Source organism: Alexandromys fortis, unplaced genomic scaffold (assembly GCF_014885135.2).
Source record: "Alexandromys fortis isolate MF-2015 unplaced genomic scaffold, M_Fortis_MF-2015_v1.1 scaffold_86, whole genome shotgun sequence".
NCBI lineage: Eukaryota > Metazoa > Chordata > Mammalia > Rodentia > Cricetidae > Alexandromys > Alexandromys fortis.
The window spans coordinates 7,597,030-7,611,264 of NW_026067965.1; the positions used below are offsets into that span (position 1 = coordinate 7,597,030).

Genomic DNA, 14,235 nt, shown 5'->3' on the forward strand with positions numbered 1-14,235 from the left:
CCCAACTCTTGTGGGATCCAAACAACCTACTGTGGTTAGCGGTAACTGAGCAGAGTCTGGGACCTAACCTCTGAACTAGTCCAGACTCCGTAGGTAACATGTGGCAGAAACTCAATACATAGGTTTATATAGAAAAATAATTTTACAGGTGCTCTTAGTTGCATAGCACTGAAGGGGATTCAGGCAGAGTGAGCTATGAATATATAATAGAATAATGACATCATAGCAACACCACCAGAGGCAGTTCCTGATTTTCAATTCTCTGCAATGGGCAGTCTGGAACAGCTACAGGCTTGTATTTCACCTGCTTATCAAGTCCATTCCAAGTACTCTTGGGCTACCGTGGGATAGCTCGACACCACAGTGCTTGTTTATCACATGTGAGGGCTTGTGTTCCATCCCCAACAACAACAACAACAACAACAACAACAACAGCACACATAATAAAAAGAACAATTTCTCAACAATTCAGTGAAAGTCTAAGATTTTTGGCTAGGGTAATAGAGCAGGCACATTAACAGAAGAAAGTAGGTTGTAATATGTATATGTATGTATGTGTATATATATAAAATATCTATATCTATCTATTCTATCTAACTATTATCTATCTATCTATCTATCTATCTATCTATCTATCTATCTATTGAGAAAGAAGGTCTTAGGTACCTGGATATGAGCTTACACTATTTTTTTATTGAGACAGAGTTTCTCTGTATAACAACCCTGGCTGTCCTGGAACTCACTTTGTAGACCAGGCTGGCCATGAACTCACAGAGATGCACCTGCCTCTGCCTCCTGATGCTGGGATAAAAAGTGAGCACTGTGACACCTGGCTGAGCTTGCACTTCCGATTCTCCTGTTTCCACCTCCCAGTTGCTGACATTACAGACATGTCATCACACTCAGCTCTCTGGGATCCATTTGAAATAGCTGGTTCTTGAGCATATCTATTGTGGGTGGGATATTTGTTGTGTTACCGTATGTATATGCAGATTTTCAGTCCCTATCTAAGCATGTGGGGGACAGAAGGCAATAACAGATGTTTTCCTCTGTTGCTTTCACCCTTTACAAAAAGTATTTATTGGGAGCTGGAGAGATGGCTCAGAGGTTAAGAGCATTTCCTCTTCTTCCAAAGGTCCTGAGTTCAATTCCCAGCAACCACATGGCGGCTCACAACCATCTGTAATGAGGTCTGGTGCCCTCTTCTGGCCTGCAGGCATGTAGACAGAATATTTTATACATAATAAATAAATTAAAAAAGTATTTATTTGTGTGTGTTTGTGTGTGTGTGTGTATGTACTGGAAGCTAGAATAGGGTGTTTGATCACAGTTGTGAGCTGTTTGTGTGTGTGTGTGTGTGTGTGTGTATGTACTGGAAGCTAGAATAGGGTGTTTGATCACAGTTGTGAGCTGTCCGACATGGGTGCTGGAAACTGAACTCAGGTTTCCTGGAAAGATACGAAGTTCTCTTAGTGCTGATCCATCTCTCCAGACCTGCTGCCTTGCATTTTGAAGCAGGGTCTCTAATGAACCCAGAGCTCAGCATTTCAGCTAGATTAGCTGCCGCAAGCCTCCAGGGTCTGCCAGTCTCTGAGCCCCCAGTGCTAGGTTACAGGCATGCACTTGTTATAGAACAGTATTTTAAGATGTGTTACATTTGTTTATGCTGTGGAGCATTTGTTTGATGATGCAAAGAGATGCTTCTTTCCTTTATGAATATTTAACTTTGTGAAGCTGTACTGCTGTGCCTGTCTAAAACCCCTGATTGGTCTAATAAAGAGCTGAACAGTCAATAGCAAGGCTGAAGAAAGGATAGCGGGGCTGGGAGACAGAGAGAATAAACAGAAGAAGAAAAAGGGTAATGGGAAGCAAGAGGGATCGAGGTATGAGAGAATAAGGAGAGAGGACACCAGGAGCTAGCCACTCAGTTACACAGGCAGACATGGAGTAAGAAGTAAAGAAAGGCATACGGGGGGGGGGGGGGGGGGGGGGGGNATTCCCAGCATCCACATGGTGGCTCACAACCATCTGTAATGAGGTCTGGTGCCCTCTTCTAGCAGGCATATATGCAAACAGAATATTGTATCCAAAATAAATAAATAATTTTTTTTTTTAAAAAGAAAGGCATACGGAAATAGAGAAAGGTAAAAGCTCAGAGGCAAAAGGTAGGCAGGCTAATTTAAAACAAGCTAAGGCTGGGCATTTATAAATAATGTAAATAATAATAAGCCTCCATGTAAACCACATTTGGGAGCTGGCGGTGGACCTGCCAAAGAGTAAAGAGTCAAAAAGAGTAGAAGCAATCAACTACATGTACCCCTGGTTTTCTGGGTGCTAGGGATCCCAAGCTAGATCCTCGTGTATGTGTGCAGTGGGCACGTTACCCACTGAGTCATCTCCTATAATTAATTTTCAAATACCAATATGTTTGAAAGGATAGATTAAACATCTCATTTATACCAACAATCATGATTTTCTGACCTAGATGTATTTTGTGTATTTCCATCCTTACTGAAAAATACGCTTTAGAAAGTCCAGGTTTCTAATTTAAATCAGGAATTCTTTCTCTTTTAATTTATTATTGTTATTGTTCTTGCTACTATTTTGAGGCAAGATCTTGCTGGGTAGCCCAGGCTGTCCTCAAACTCACTCTGTATAGCCTAGGGTGGTCTTGGTCTCACTCGGTCTTTGAAATGCAGAAATTGCAGATGTGTACCAATATGCCGGGTAATAAAATCCTCATGGATGGCAAATTTTTGGTGCTAGGGGTCAAAGCCAGGGCTTTACACGCCAGGCAAAGTGCTTTAGCATGGAGCTTCTCCCCAGCCCTCTGTCCTTGTAGTCCACAGAAGGACAACGAAGTCACTTCCAATGGGCTTACTTAAATAGATTTTAGAGCATAAATTAGTCAGACTTGGAGCCTTCAGTTCAGCTGGAGTCGTTGAAAGCTTGTGTAAAGTTTTCATATGGTGCAAAGTTGGCCCATTCCTTTTCCTTACCAAAGGTATTTCTAACACAGAACTTGGGGAAAAATGTGTTTTTAGGTCTAGGAGTTTGCTCCAAAGTTCTGCTCTTATTAAAGACACCCTTATGACTTCATACTGGGATATATACGGAGTATTATTTCTTCTCATTGTGGAGGGGCAAGATTTACTCTGGAGATGCCTGCCTGCCTGCCTTCCTTCCTTCCTTCCTTCCTACCTTCCTTCCTTCCTTCCTTCCTTCCTTCCTTCCTTTCTTTCTTTCTTTCTTTCTTTCTTTCTTTCTTTCTCCTGACTCCACCCTTTACTGGCTTTGTGGCTTTGTCAGCCACTCCGAGCTTCTCTGTGCTTCCATTTCTTCCTCTGCACAAGCTTCCTGCAGCCTGCACAAACTGAGGACAGTGCCTGGCACACAGTGAGCCCTTTATGACCTTGTGCCACCGTCGTCATTGAAAAAGCTCTCCGAGCGCATAACCATGGGCCTGTTTTACTTCTGATTCAGATGAAGCTCAGAGGGCAGAGGGCACATGCCCAGAGCTAAGCAGCTTGTTAAAAGTCGAATAGAAAGAGATGAGAGGAAGCCAAAGAGCTTTTCTCTTTAGATAGTTATCACCACGCTTCGCTGCAGACTCTGGGCTTGGGTACGGTCTGAGATCAAAGGCCCTCTTATGTGCAGTGACATTTCTGAGCACAGGGCTGAGTTATAAAACTCTTGAATGGGAGGCTTTTGGCACTTGGAACACAGCTTGGGATGTTAGGGCGGGTTTTTATGGAGACGATTCACGGAACTGCTGAGGCTGGTGGAGGAGAATCCAGACTGTTATGACTCATTTGTCTTTTTATTGCGCGGGACCAAGAGCTGTTGTTTCCTTTTAAGTCCCTCTGTGGAGCTGAGCTCCAGCTAAGGGCAAGATAACTCTTTCAGGAAGACAGTGGGGCTTCAGTGTCTGTGAACAGGAATAGTGCGCTGTGGGGCCCCGGGTCAAGTGTACTGGACAAGCACAGAGAGGATTTTTTTTTTTTTAAACCATGGGGCAGGATTTCTTTTGGAAACGAGAACATCTTTTAAGTATTTAACTTTAGACAGGCTTACTTTTCTTCTGTTGACCACTTTCTTTCACCGAAAGCCTAAGCCAATTGGGGTTGTGCGACAGAGAAAGGAGGCACGAGTATGTCTGGGCTGTCTCAATGGGGAAGCAGAAGAGGGCATTTGGAGTCCGGTTTGCCTGAGGTTCTGCTAGGCCTCTGAGAAGAAACCATGAGGAGGACTTTGGAACTAGAGGATGAGACCTAGTAAGATAGGCAGACATCTGAGTGCCCCCCAACTCCTGGTACTAAATCCAGTGTGTGATCTCCTTCCCTTGGGCTTGAGTTGGAACTCTGAGACGTGCTTTTCATGAATAAGACGAGGCAATCGAGATATCTGTGCTATGATTAGGTCACAAGAGGCTGCAATTTCTACCTTGTTAGGTATTCTTCTCTTGCTACCACGGTCTCATTCTTGTTCTTCCCATGCTTTTTGGTGTGCTCTGATGAAGGTAGATGCCATCATGGAGAGGCTTGATGACGAGGAACCAGTGATGACTTCTGGTCAACACATATCGAAACCCCATCACCTTCGACCCAACAGCATCCATGTCCTGAATCCTGTCAGTGACTGTGAGGTGAGTTTAGAAGTGCGTCTGCCCTGTCCCAGTTGGGCTTTGAAATGATGGTAGTCTAGGCTGTCACTTTGATTTCTGTCGTGTTGGGAGTCATTAAACAGAGGGCCCTAACTAAGTGGTATCTGACTTTATGATCGCTCCCCAACAATTCAGATAATAAATGTGTATTGTTTTAATCCGGTAAATTGAAATAATTTTTATTGCAGCATTAGAGAAATAAATGTGTGAGGCAAATACAATTTCAGATCTTATATCAAGAGATAAATAAAGATGTCCTCCAAATTCGGGGGTTTTGGATACTTTTGATGAGTTTGATTTTTGCTATGAAGAACATGACTGTTCAGATACAAGAGAAAAAAAGTGGCTGTTGGTTTCTGAGATACCCAAGATAATGTTAATTTTAGCCTCTAATTAAGACTCAGAGGAAGAGCTAGTACCAGAACCAGGTTTAAGTTGAGAGCCCTAACCAGGAGCTCAGGTTGCTATGGGGAGAAAAGTCCTTGGTAAAAAGGAAGCATTAAGAGTTGGGGAATTGGGGAGAGAGGGTGCATCTTCCTTTACAGTAGTTCTCACTTCACACTGGGAGGGGGGCTATGTGTGGTCAGAGGGAAAACAACCACAAAGAAAGAAAAGTTGTACCTCAGTAAACAAAAAGAATTTAGATGAATAATGCTCAACATGGAAGATTTGACAATATACAAAGATAAGATAAAAAATGACCACACACAATCCTAGTATCAGAAGGAATGGTGCTAACATTTAAAAAAAATGTTTTTTGTGGGGGTGCTGAGATGGGTTTAGCAGGTAAAGGCACTTGCCACCAACCCAGAAGACCTGAGTTTAACCTCCAGGACCCACAAGTGTAAGGAAAGAACCTACATTGCGTGTTGTCTTCTGATCTCCACATACATGGCCTGTGGTCACATGCACAAACTAAATAAATTTTAAAAGATGTAATAAAAATTTTCGCCAGGCAGTGGTGGTGTACTCCTTTAATCTCTGTACTTGGGAAGCAGAGGCAGGCAGATCTCTGAGTTTTGGTAACAGGCTGGTCTACAGAATTAGTTCCAGGACAGCCAGGGAAACCCTACCTCCACTCCCCCCAAAAGTAATACAATATTTTCATCTTCAATATATGTTTAATTTCTGTTTATTTTGCTTAATTTTTGAGGCATGGTCTCATTATATAGATCAGGCAGTCCTCAAACTCAAAACCCCGCCACCTCTTCCTCTAAATGTTGGGGCATAGATAAGCACTATCAAGCCTGGCTTCAGTCTTTGCACTGACTGGATTTGCGTGTCAGCTTGACATAAACCAGAGTCATCAGAGAAGAAGGAGTCTCAGTTGAGGAAAGGCCTCCAAGAGACCCAGCTGTAAGGCATTTCTCCGTTAGTGATCAGTGGGGGAGGACCCAGCCCATTGTGGGTGGTGCCAACCCCGGGCAGGTGGTCTGGGTTCTACAAGAAAGCAGGTTACTCACAGGAAAAGCTGGAAGCCAGAAGGGAAGTAGAAACACAGAAATATCCTCTACCGTGCAGTCTCATCAAGCATGAAATACCCCAGAGGAATCTGAAACCAGTGTGTAGGGGTGGTAACTATAGTAACAACAAACACAATCCCTCTATTCTTGGAGTGATTCGCTGCCCGACACTGGTGAGTGAATGAGAGAAGACAATGCCCGTTTTCTGGCGTGAGTGTTTATCTTGCTCTGCACCGTTCTACACACTCTCTACCAAAAATCGCAGGGAATAGGAAAGGTTTGGGGTTTGGGGACAAAGGGAATTGTCCTTTTGGGCAAAACATTTCTTAAAAAAAATGTTTGCAGGTGTTGTGGCGCACGCCTTTAATCCCAGCACTTGGGAGGCAGAGGCAGGCAGATCTCAGGGTTTGAGGACAGCCGGGTTTATAGAATGAGTGCTGAGGTAGCCAGAGCTACACAGAGAAGTCCTGTCTCAAAAAAAGGTTTTATTTATTTTTTTAATCCATGGAAAGGCAGCAGCATACGGGAGGCTCTGAGAAAAGAGCAGGTAAATGTGCCATTGAGGGGGGAGTTACAGTGTCCTCTTTCCCATTAGATTGACGTTTCAGAATTTATTATTTATGTGTAAGTGCATGAGCCTGCATGAGTCTCTGCACACCGCGTGAGTGCAGGAGTCCACAAGATCAGAAGAAGAGGTTGGAGTGATAGGTGTTTGTAAACTGCCATGAAGATGCCTGGAATTGAACTCAGGTCTTCTGGAAGACTAGAGAGGGCTCTTAACGGTGACTCACATCTCCAACCTTAAATCAGAGATCCCTTCTTATAGCTTTCAGAGGAAAGTGTGGTCTCTTTTCAAGAGATTGATAAGTATTGTGTAGTATCTGGTTGCAGTCAGACTGTTTCTGAATCAGCTATGAGGGAGGGGATATGAGGGAGGGGATATGAGGGAGGGGATATGAGGGTGGGAGATATGAGGGTGGGAGATATGATAGTGAGGAGGGCAAGAATTCAAAATAATGCTACTTTAGCTCTGGAAACCAAATCATTTTAATTTTAGGAATTTTCACTTTTCAATCAAAATACAGGAGCTTTACACAATGTCTTTGCCCTTGATAACAAAATATATAATAAAAAAACTCCAATTGTTAAATGAACAAGGGTGGGTGAGCCAGCTCAGCAGATAAAGGCACTTGCCATTAAACCCGGTGATCTGAGCTGTCCTCTTATTCCCACACATACACGGTGATACGTGAGCTTCCCAACAAATAACTAAATGCAATAAAAGATTTAAAACAGAATGAGCAAAACAGGACCAGATGTGTCGATACATTCTTGTAATCCCAACACTTGACAGGCAGAAACAGGACAGTTACCACACATTCAAGCTTAGTCCGGTCTACATAGTTGCAGGCCAGCCAGGGCTGCATAGTGAGACCCTGTTGGCACAAAGTAAACCAAACCAAAGAAAAGATACATAAATAAAACAAAAGGAAACTCCTTACTCCTTTGAGACTATTTGGGAATTAAAAATTCCATAATTAATACATTAGAGGCTCCAGTGGAAAATGTAAACAATATGCATGCATCGATGGGACAGTGTCAGTGGACGGATGACCTGTCATTTGTGTCTGAAATGTCCCCAACAGTCTCTTATTCTCCATGCTTGTTCCCCGGCTGGTGGTGCCATTTGGGGAAGCTGAGGGATTTTGGGAGCTGGCACTTGGTTGGTGGAAGCAACCAAGGAATGGGCATTTGAAAATGATGGCAGCCCCTGGTTCTAGTCTGTGTTTCTGCTTCCTGGTTAGTAACCATGCCAACAGACTGGGGGGTCACACTATTCCACCATGCCTTCCCATGAAACTCTGAATCCAGTCACAATAAATCATTCCTTCTTCAAGCTGTTTCTGCCTGTTACACTGGTCACAACACCATGAAAATGACCGATATAGACCAACAGAAGGAAGAATGGATTTGTTAGAATCGTCTCTTCTAGAAGTGACATCGTAAACAAGGCTGGGACAATACAATATAATGCACATGTTAATGAGAGAGTTTTCATGGGGCCTCACCCACAGACAAAGATCTACAGGCAGCTTATGACTGTTGGGAGAAGAAGAATTAGCCTCTCAGGAATGAGCCCATTATTGGCTGTCCAATGCAGAGGTCAGCCTAGAAATCATCTGTACACCACTAACAAAAATGGACTCAGTAGGCTGTATTTATATACATTTGTGCATATACATACATACATATGTATATATGCAATGATAATAATGAAAGAAAAGAGGGTATGAACTTGTGAGTAGTGAGAAAGGGGATGGTTTGAGAGAGGATAGGAGGGAGGGGCTCGAAAGAAGAAAGGGAGGAGGGAAGGTGAAAAGTTTTTGTACCCTGCTAAGTCTCTCTGCCGACACAACAATCCAAATCAGACCAAATCAAAGTGAATTAGAAAAAGCCCAGGTTTAATGGATACAATGCTCCCAGTTGGTGTTTTCCAGTCCCCCAGAGAGGAGATGGGAAAGGAAGACCAGAAAACCACATGCCTGTTTTCTGGGGGGCAGTTTAAACACACTGTAGGAGTGGTCTTGAGCTTCTCTGGGGGAGGGGTCATCATTTGGTGGACTTTCTGAGATGCAGCAGGGTTTGGAGAGAGGTGGGGGAGGGGTCTTGGGATGGAGCTTCCACCTGCACATTCCAGACTCTTTGGCTATATGCATGCCAGGGGCTGGGGTGAAGCTTCCACCCAAACAGGAGGTAGTGTAATTTTACTTCAATGAAAACACTAAAAAATAAATAAAAATTGTAAAACTAAAAAAAAAAAAGACAAAGTGATAGAGATGAAGAATTCTGTAATGAGCAGCTTGAGAGACATTACATTACTGAGGGAAAAATAAGTCAGCCTGAAGAGAAGGCAGTAGAGAGTATTCAGCACAGATATAAAGGGAAAATTCAAAGAGAAAAGGAAAACTCCCCAAAGCACATCAAAGATAGGGTCAGTATAAGATAATCTACTGTATGTATAAATGAAACGACACAGAGAGAGATGAGGACAAATTTGACTTCTTGTATTTTTTTTTTCTTTTGAGACAAGGTTTCTCTGTGTAGCCCTGGCCACCACCTGGCCCAAGTTCACTTCTTATTCCATTTTCTTTTTCTTCCTAGGAGTAACCATCGACCCTGTTATATGTACCATTTACATCCTTTTTGTTTTATTTAGTTATTTATTTTGAGACAGGGTTCCACTATGTAGATCAGGCTGGCCTTGAACTCACAGAGATCCACCTCCCTCTGTCTCCTGAGTGCTGGGATTTAGGGTATGTGTGCCACCATGCTTTTTAAATTTGGGAGTTTAATTTTTGAGATTAAAACATTTCATTTTATCTGTATTGGGCATTTTGCCCACATATATGTATGTGCACTGCTTGTGTGCCCATTGCCCATATCAGTCAGAAGAGGTTGTTGGATTCCCTGGAACTGGAGTTATAGATTGTTGTGAACTGGGTCCTGGAATGAACCTGAGTCCTTTGCAAGAGCAACGAGTGCTCTTAATTACTGAACCATCTCTCCAGCCTTCTGCCAATACTTTTCAAAAAGCTTTTTAAATTTTTTATATGTGTGTGTGTTTGCCTGAGTCAACTAGATATGTGTGTCAGATAGGGAATTAATGACAGACCAAAGTAAGGATACCACTAAAATCCAATTTGGTGAACCAATGGGTTTTATATAGTGATGTCAGTGAGGGGTTACTTACAAGACCAGAAAAGAACCAAAGATAGCTGCATCACATGACCACCCCAGCTTGGCTGTCAGATCATGGGAACCTGTAGCACACTGCACAACCCATAGGCAGTTCAGTAGTTCCGTTGGCCTGACTCTCTTCCCAGCATCTCAGCTAGTTTCTGCTTCTTTCCAGCTTACCAGATCTCTGTTCCTTCCAGGTAAACTGGCTTGTTGGAGCCTCCTCTAGTCAGCTGAGTGTCCCTCAGCAGTTCTGAAGGCTTACATATGCTTGGGACAGTGTCTAGTGCATCTAGTCAGTTTCAGGGACTTTCTGAAGTTATTTTGAGTTGTTCACTTCCTGAGCAGTAGGAGCCTCCCTGCAGGTAGACTTCTATTCCCCTTAGAACATCCTGTTGTTTCATCTTCCTTTTAAAATTTTCTGTTTTTTTTTTTTTTTTTGGTTAAGGAGCGTCCCTCCAATCTTGTAGAAAAGGGCTATCTATATAGCAGTCTGGAGTTATTTGCAGTAATGTGGTCATCTTATTGATGGCTACAACACTAAAGAAAATGTCTGTGTTACAGCCCTGAGGAGAAAGCCTTCCCCAGTGGAGCTGTTGTAGCTCTAAAGGGGAAGGTTTGTCCAATGCAAGTGTCACAGCTCGGAAGAGAAAGGTATCCTGACAGTTGGGAGCCAAGGAATACCACGAAGTCACACCTTAGAACACACATCACACGTGAGATTTATTGTGAGAGACACAAGACAGTGGTTGCCTCTATTTAGGTGAGAAGCAGCAGACAACTGAGCAGGAGACAGGCTTTATATAGGGTTTCTTGAGGGATGGAGTTTTCTAGGGTGGAGATTTCCAGGATGGGGATTGGTGGATTCCAAATCAAGCCCAGGTTTTGGTAGGTTTTCAAACCCGGAAGTGGGCTCAGACATCCCCCCCCCCCCCACTATTTCTCCTCTAGCAACCTTCAACTGTCTATAGATCCCTAGGGAGGATGAGACAGTGTGCCGTGAGTCAGTTTGACCTCAAACACACTGTGTAGTGGAGGATGACCTTAAAATTCTGATTCCTCTGCCTCCACCTCCCAAGTCCTGGGATTACAGATGTGAGCCACCACTCCCAAGCCAAAATTTACTTTTTTTTTTCTAGTGGTTCTGGAAACTGGACCCAGGGCCATGTTTGAGTATTGGACAAGTATTTTACCACTGATTTGCACACCCCAGCCCTTGGTGCTCTATTTTAAATTGTGCTTTCTTTCCTGAGATATTCTTGCAGGTCCACAAGTTGTCACTCATATGGGATAGGTCTGCCCCCAGGCTTCTTCTTATGCTCTGGTCTCTTCCTCCCTCCTTTACTGCCACTTCTTCTTTCTTTCCTTTTTTTCCCCTTCCTTCCACCCTCACTTCCTTTCTTCCTTTTCTTTCTTTTACCTCATGTAAACTCACAGTGATAGGTGATGAAATTCAGCAGTTCCTAACAGTGTCGAGACCACAGAGAGCACAGTTGTGAGAGTGAGCGCCGAGAGAGCTTTATCTCAGTGAATACATCGGGCAGAGAGTCCAACCCTAGAAGCTCCAACAATTCTGGGTTCTCCTCCCAACAAGAGCAATGAACAGTTTCCATGTGTGATCATCTGCTTGGGGAGGAGACGAGAACACGAGCCCACCTGTTCTCTTCTTCTACAGGGAAAACTCTTCCCAATCATCAGTGACCATGGCATAGATCATTAAAAATAAGACTATACCAGAGGAGATGCATCATTTATGTGTGTGTGTATCTGAACAGAGAATGCATTTAAACAAATACAACTGTTCTCTACCCCTATTTCTGTTATAGAGCGACAGAACACAAGGCCAGAAGAAATCTCTGAGATCATTTGGTACAGATCTCTTTCAGCTGGGTGGGGTGATCATATCCAGGAGTTCCTGGAGCAGCCTCTGTTTATGCCAGCTATGCCAGGGTAATAACACGCAGAACTGCCGTTCAGACTCTTAGTGTCTCATTGTAGATAAGCACCATCACTCTATTGATGAGGAAATGACATCTCCAGAAGCTGAGTGGTCTTTCCCATTAATTAAGACTAGCTAATGTTGAGGGCAGTGCTCACCCGGTCTTAGGAAACCCATCCAAGTGTGAAACGATTTGAAATATTTTTCTTATTAAGTATGATGCGAATTTATTACTGACTAAACACCTGAGGGACTGAAATGAAGACTTCATTAGATTTTAGACACAGAGCTGGGTGATCCAATTATTGATGACAGAACCAAAGTAAACACCGGGGATGAAGTAATTTTTGAAAACTCACACAAATGTCTTCAGTGTATCACATAGCTGGGGTTCAAGTTTTCTCACTGTTGTTGCTTTCTGGGTGATAGAATAACATGCTCTATGTTTTACCTATTTTCTCTATTTTTCCAAAATTTTCTCAGTTACTATATATTATCAGAGAGAAAATAACCAGATTAGCGGTTATCCTATTAAATGACATCTTCTTGCTCCTGTCACTGTCACTGTTCTCTGGTTCTCATGATTGTCTCATGATCATCTGTGGTCTCCTGAGGGCTCTGGGAGCCGCACACGAAGGCCTTGCTGTGTTTCCGGGTTGTAGGTGGCTCTGGGGGCTCCAGGAGGCGACAGCCCATGGGTGGGTCTGGGAAGCCATTTCTGTCTGTCTGCTGTGGGAGCCCGTGTGAGGAAGCCACATCCTCTGATCTGCAGACAGGCCTGTGGCTGCTGCGACAGTTGTATCTCCTCCTCTTCCTTCCTGACCCTGCCCAGGTCCCGGACGAGTCCTTCAAGTCAGAAGGTGACTCAACCTCTCAAATATCCACACATATAGATAGCAAGATCCAGGGACTGTAGCTTCATTTAAAAACATATTTTATTCTTCCTTGATATTTTCCTAATGTAGACAGCGTATCTGATAATATGGGCCCCTCTCCAGATTCCCCAGCGTGTGTCCTCCCCACCTTTATGTTTTTTCTTCTCTTGTTATTTTTTTCAAATAGTCTGCTGAGTCTGGTTAGTGTTGTCTTCTGCATGCAGATGGGCAACCAGTCAGGGGCCACACCCCAGAAGAAAAATGACTCCTCTTTCCTCAGCACCCCTCAGTTGCCAGTAGCTCCTCAGCTAGGAGTGGAGCACGAGGCCACCCCATCCATGGATTCAGGGCTGTAATTCTTGACCGGCTTGATTTTGTACAGGTGGCTATAGCTTCTTTGAATTCATGAGTAGAGAAGTGGCTCTTGCTTGTTCTCCACTCTATGATTCCTTTGTGTGCTCGTGTACACACACACACACACACACACACACACACAGGCACAAAAAAAAAAAAACAAAACAAACACCAGCTCAATCTTTTATGTGCCATCAGAGGTAGTTTCTCAGAGGAAATAATATCTACTTCGAGACCATAACGTTAAAGTGAATTCGTCACATTAACACGGAGGGATGAACAGGAGGGAACAGTAGCTGGGCTTACAGGCAGAAGGCACCAGAACCCTGGAGAGACTGTTTTCATTGCAGTGGTCACTCACGTGACTTTCAGGCCCATCTTTGTTAGTACAACCCGGAAAGACTGACTGGGAAACTATTGTGCAGGGCTGTTTCAGATTACACGCGAGAACGAGGATGTCCTCTTTCTGTTCACAGGGCAGATTGAATGAAATGCCTGGCTCCTTTCCCCACGATCTCAGCTCTCTCCTGCCATCTGCTGGATCAGGTGTCCTATAGCATGGCGAACCGGGGAAGCCCATGTAGGCAGGGGGGGGGGGGGGGGGGGGGGGGGGGGGGGGGGGGGGGGGGGGGGGGGGGGGGTTTGGTGCTACATACAACTGTGATACGCTGTAGGATTTTACAAGTAGGTTGGAGAGGCAGCTGTTACACCAGCCTGCCTTCCTTTCCCAGCTCATCGCCAGTGCTTTTTAAAGATTAAATTAGTTCCTATTATTTCTAATGGCAGCAACCTTATAGTAGCAGCCATGGATACACTTTAAACTTTTTTTTTTTTTATACACTTCTTTATAAATGAAAGAGAAGTGCAGAGACCTGAGTAAAAGTTATGTGTAACCGGGAACCAATGGCTGAGCCCAACCGGAAGCATCTGGGACTCCTGGTTGCACACCTTTCTCACAGATCATTGCGGAGAGAACAAGGGAGACACCCCCCCCCCACCGAGAACTGAGCAGCGCATGAAGGAAGGCGGCAGTCCAAGGTGCCCAGCTCTCAGAGGGAAGAGAGTAGGTGTGGGTGGGATGGGCAGGGCAGTGCAACAATTGCCCACATGCCTCCCAAGGGCATACCAGGCCATTAGCTCTGAGAGACCTTTAGAAAAAGGAATTTATTATTTTTATTTATGTATATTTACTGTTTTGCCTGC

At 44.0% G+C, this 14,235-nt stretch overlaps 1 protein-coding gene across 6 annotated transcripts in view; it reads left to right on the forward strand.

Moving 5' to 3' along the window:
• Sv2b (synaptic vesicle glycoprotein 2B) overlaps positions 1–14,235 on the forward strand; it is a 218,698-nt gene that overhangs the window by 18,812 nt on the left and 185,651 nt on the right. For 2 of the 6 annotated variants that reach the window (XM_050154089.1, XM_050154088.1), the window contains exon 2: positions 4,520–4,645. The gene's annotated coding sequence lies outside the window, so the exon portion shown is untranslated. Of the gene's footprint in view, positions 1–3,832; positions 4,646–14,235 lie in introns of those variants that run through there. The other 4 variants (XM_050154084.1, XM_050154085.1, XM_050154087.1 and 1 more) reach the window with 3 other exon arrangements.